Consider the following 5,756-nt stretch of genomic DNA (forward strand, 5'->3'; position numbering starts at 1 on the left):
CTGAAAAGAACAAAAAGACTGAATAAGAGGGATCGCCTCCTGCCTAACTGCTTTGAGCTGGGACATTGTCTTTTCCTGCCTTCAAAATCAAATTGGAGGCCGGCCCCATGGCTGAGTGGTTAAAGTTCCTTGCTCTCCACTTCAGCGGCCTGGATTCGTGGGTTCAGATCCCAGGGACGGACATGTTCCACTCATCAGCCATGCTGCGAAGGCACACCACACACAAAATAGAGGAATATTGGCACAGATGTTAGCTCAAGGCTAATCTTCCTTAAGCAAAAAGAAAAAAACAGGAGGCTTGGCAACGGATATTAGTTCAGGGTGAATCTTCCTCACCAAAAGAGAAAAAGAAAGAAAAAGAAAAAAGAAAAATCAAATTGAAATATCAGCTCTTCCTGGGTCTCAAGCCTCCTGTGTTTCAGACTGGTACTCACACCATCAGTTCTCCTTGTTCCCAGATCTTTGGACTCAGCTAGAACTACACATCAGCTCTTCTGGGTTTCCAGCTTGCTGCCTACATATTTGAGGACTTTTCAGCCTGCATAATAAATCTATCTATCTATATACACATCCTGTTGGTTTTGTTTCTCAGGAGAATCTTAATACACACAGCAAACTCTGGGAAGAAAAATTGGACCTGCACCGGCCTTGAGGATACTGTCTACATTTGTTGAGATTTTGAATGTCTCATGAGGCCCAGAAAAGCACCCGCCACAAGATACAGCTTCAATAATGATGGTTGAATTGACCTGCTGTTGTATTCCTAACTTCTGTTCCTTTCACCATCATGATGTCACATGTGAATTTGCTCTCATTGTCAACATAAGTACAAGTAAAAGCTAATAGGTATTTTAATTATAAGGTATACAAGCTATAGGAGCACTAGCCTGCATGCCCTTTAAAAGCCATGCATCCTTGAGGCCCCTTGTCTGGGCCACGTGCCAACACTCATGATGATAACAGTCCTGGGCTTAGTCCATCTAGCTGTTTCTTGTGGGAGAGTTAGCACAGAGACCGTTGCAGTCTGAGGGAACATGGAGGCCCTCCAGTGGGAGTTCTGGTCCTTGGAATGCAGGTCATACAGAGGCAATCCACTTTGGCAAGCATGTAGCCTCTGTTCCTCTGCCTAGTTAAGCAGCTTTTCTCAGGGTCCGTAGCTGGCCACCACTGGACATTCCCTGTAATAACTCCCAATAAACCCGTATGTCTTGTTTGCTGTCTCTGGTCTTTTCTTCAGTCTCTCTACAACATATCCTACTCTGCTTACCCAACTGGGTGTGCGGCCAAACACAAGCCAAATAATGTAGGCTGAGTTCCCAAGCCTATCACGCAAAGATTTATGTAAGAGGAGAGAGTTACACACAAAACATCTTACAGAGAGAGACCTTGGAAAACTTGTGGCAATTATTCAAAATGTGATCATCCATGGAGTTTTGGAAACTGAGTTTTCCTGTATTTCCAGATTCCGCAGGACTATTTCATCATAGGAATGAATTAGAATGTTAATTTCAGTAATTAGAAGGATTTTCCCTGTTGTATTAAGATATTCCTTCTCAGTTGAAGTCTTTTTCACTTTTTAATCCTTAGTCCCCTCACTATAAAATGGGGATGTTGTAATTAGAAGATCTCCTAAATCTATTCCGATCCCAACGATCTATGACTGACAAATTCAAAATTTAGTTTCTAGTGGGGGACTAGGTCAGAAAGTACAAGTATGGCCAAAAACTAGTGAAAAATGTGATCAACCTGAGTGGGAGATTTCATATACAGTGCGACATAGAAAAGAAAGGGAATATATTACCATGGCCATGAGATTTAACATCAACCCTACAACCTAATTTTTCCTCATTTTATTCTACATGGAATATTTCTTTCTTATAAATATCTATGTTCTGTGAAAAGATGCTCAACATCACTAATCATAAGAGAAATGAAAATCAAAACCACAATGAGATATCACCTCACACCCATTACAATGGCCACTATCAAAAAAGGAGAAAATAACAAGTGTTGGCAAGGATGCAGAGAAATTGGAACACTTGTGCAGTGTTGGCAGGAATGTAAAATGGTGCCACCATTATGGAAAACTATACGGAAGTTCCTCAAAAAATTAAAAATAAAATTATCATATGATCCAGCAATACCCCTTCTGGTGTATATCCCAAAAGAATTCAAAGCAGGATCACCAAGAGATATTTGCACACCCATGTTCACTGTAGCGTTATTCACAATAGCCAAGAGCTGGAGGCAACCCAAACATCCATGACAGATGAATGGATAAAGGAAATATGGCAGATACATACAATAGAATATTATTCAGCCTTTAAAAAGAAGGAAACCCTGCCATTTGCAGCAAGATAGATGGGCGTGGAGAACACTATGCTAAGTGAAATAAGCCAAACACAGGACAAATACCACATGATCCCACTCTTATGAAGAATCTAAAATGGTCCAACTCATAGAATTAGAGAGTAGATAGAATAGTGATTACCAGGGGCTGGATGAAGGGGGAAGAGGGGAGGTGTTGGTCAAAGGTACAAAGTTTCGGTTAAGCCAGATGAATAAATTCTGGAGCTCTACTGCACAACACAGGGCCTATAATTGACAACACTGTACTGTGTACTTTAAAATTTGCTAAGAGGGTAGGTCTTATGTTCAGTGCTCTTACCACACGCACACACACACACACACTCTATACATGTATGTGTATATATATATATATACAAATAAACAAAAGTTTAAAATAAAGGAGATGAGAAGACACTTTTGGAGGTGAGGTGATGGAAAAGTTTATGGCCTTGAATGCGGTGATGGTGTCATGAGTGTATACTTATTTCCAAATTCATCAACTTGCTGTATGCATTACATGTATGACTTTTTTTAATGTCAGTCATACTTTAATAAAGTGGTTTAAAAAAAAAAGAAAGGAAAAAAGGTAGTTAAGAGCTGTGGCGAGGAAGGAATTAGCATTTAAAGGGTATAGAGTTTCAGTTTTGCAAGATAAAAATGTTCTAGAGATCTGTTGCACAACAATGTGAATATATTAATGCTAGTGAACTGTACCCTTAAAGATGACTAGGATGGCAAATTTAATGTGATGTGTTTTTTACAAACAAAAAACTATGCTCTAATAGTAGAAAGAACTTGAGTAATGATAAAAGCCACCTTAAAAAGCCAAGCACACGCTTATTGCAGAAAAGGCTCAAATGCCTCTCACTGCTCCCCAAAGGGCAAACCACCATCTGGCGTTCTTCATTCCCCGGATGGTCACTGTGTCATTTATTTTAGCCCCTTTTCATTACCCGCTTCACAACAAAGCAAAATGAAGCTAATATTACCGTCTGATTTTCTGATCTTAGAAAAGCAGCCTCTGGGTTCAGCCCCGTGGTCAAACCTGCAAATCCACCCATCCCGTGCCCAGGTTTTCTGCTCCGTGGGCATGTGGTGTAGAGAAGTCTTCCAAGTTTTTGTTAAGTCTTCAGCCAGGAAGAAAGTCGGGGACTGGTGCCTGTTAGTTTTATTAAAATTGAGGGTGGCGGGCAGGAAAAAGAATGTCCTGGTTAAAGGGCACCCAAAGGAATGGTCATGGGGAAAATTGGCCAAACGGTATTTTCAGTAATTGCCTTACAGTTTATAGCTCAAATCTTCAAGGGAAACCCATCTGCTCTGCTGTGGCGCTGAGGTCACAGTAAGTGCTGTATTTTACTTTAAAACTCACTGTCTCTTTGAACTTTTCTCTCTTCCCTTCCCTCCTCTCTCTCTCAAATCAATCCGGATTCCCCTAGGGAATCTAGGGTTCAATTTCTTCTTTAAATGAAACAACAGCCCTTTTACAAAGCACATTCAAACTGCCCAGATTGCAGTGTTTTAGTTCAGAAGTTACAATTTCAGACAGAGATGAGCCTCATTTACAGGAGAATTTGTTCCTTAAGAGTTACTATGTAACACAATATCAGTGTGTCCTTCCACGAATGCCTGCACTAATTTGTTTCATGAAATATTGTCTTTGCTGGCGTATATGCCCCCTCTCTAAGCTTTCCTAAGAATCTCCGAAAAATTGCCAACCTGCCAAGCTTTTGGCTAGCTCACCGAATACAAGATTATTGGGAAGATAAGGAGAATAGTTTAACTCACAGATGTGGTGGCTTGTATGAAATCAACTTAGCTGAGCTGGACCGTCTCCCAGAATTTCCTTCCCGGCATGGTTCTGGGTTGGGCTGCACCCACAAGAAAGTGTGCAGGGGATGTGAGTGCAAGGCGTGTTTACACTGAGGTGGAGGGTGTTGGGGTCGGTGCCATTACAGTCCACTCACATTCGCTGATCTCGTGGCCCACCTTGTCGGCTTTGGGCAGCCCCAGGCCCACAGGTCTGTCCACCTCCCGCTGGAACTCCTCCTTAGCCTCTCTGAAGAGGAGGGGAGCTGGACATCCAGACTTAATCTCTCATTTTCTCTCATTTCTCAATGTGAGCAGCAAGCAGAAGAACAGCTTCCGGCCTCCCTTGGGCTCTGTTTTCACTCTTACCCTTAACCCTGTCTGCATTCCTTCCTGTCTCCTACTCCTCACCACTGTCCATCCATGAGCTTGCTGGTTCACCTCTGTTTAGAGTCACTTTATAACAGTGTATATCAAACCATAATTTATTACTGCAAATATGGAGTTTTTTCATTTCTCATTAAGCTTTACTTAGCAGTAACTCTGAAAACTTGAAAGCTAAGAATCAGTCCTTCATGGTGGAGGGGGAGGAACACCGGGCTAGTGGTCAACCCCGGCTCCGCTCAGTCGGTCTGACCTTTGAGTAAGGCCCTGAGTCTCTTCAGATCCTCCAACCCTCATCTGCAGGAAGAACTGGAATTGATGACCTCTCAGGATCCCTCCAACTTCAGACACTTCATTCAAAATAAACTTCTAAACAACACTCTAAACACACTAAAAGAAGCTTTATCTTTAAAGGAGATGGAAGCTAGTATTTCAGAAGCAAATACTCAGATTTTGATATATTTTCAAAGATATGTCAAACATAGACACAGCTGTATGAAAGCATATTCCAGAATAAAGCTCAAAGCAAATTTAATATTCAGTCACTGTTACTAAATTAACTCTAATTTTTAGCATACTTACTTAAATACTTTTTGATCTTTTATTTTGATAATCTTGTTTTTTTAATGTATACGGCCTCAATCCTATTCGGAAGTAGGTGAAATACAAACTGTAAGGAAATAATTTAAATATTCTAGTAGCTCTGAAGGAAAACTACTTCAGATTAAAAACCCTTTATTGTGTCACCAACAGCAAGTTAATGCATTATAAAATTAATGTTGCTGGAAGGAATACAGCTCTCCCAGGGCCCTGACTGACTTCTGGGACGTGAATTCAACTTGGGAAAAAAACAAACATAAAGTTTTTGCTGATTTCACCAAGTTCACATAGCATGAAACAGTTTCTGGCTTTGCCTTATCAGAAAACTCCCTCGGCTACCTGGATCCTCCAGTCTACCTGAACTAATGAATACATAGGCCCAGGCCCCCACTTGGTGTGAGGGATATCGGACACTAATTTCTGCCTAGTCCCCCCAACAAGGGCCAGGGCTGTGTGTGTCACTTTAACACCAGTCTCTGTGCCCAGGGACTGCCAGATCCCTGCTCCAGAACCAAACCCAGAGGCCAGAGCTCTCTTCCCTAAGGACAGGTGGCCCAGGCGTTGGCTGCCTCCCTTCCCAAACTTCTTGGTATTACCTATCAGTCCATTTCCTGTGG

This window comes from Equus przewalskii, chromosome 15 (genome assembly GCF_037783145.1).
Source record: "Equus przewalskii isolate Varuska chromosome 15, EquPr2, whole genome shotgun sequence".
Lineage (NCBI taxonomy): Eukaryota > Metazoa > Chordata > Mammalia > Perissodactyla > Equidae > Equus > Equus przewalskii.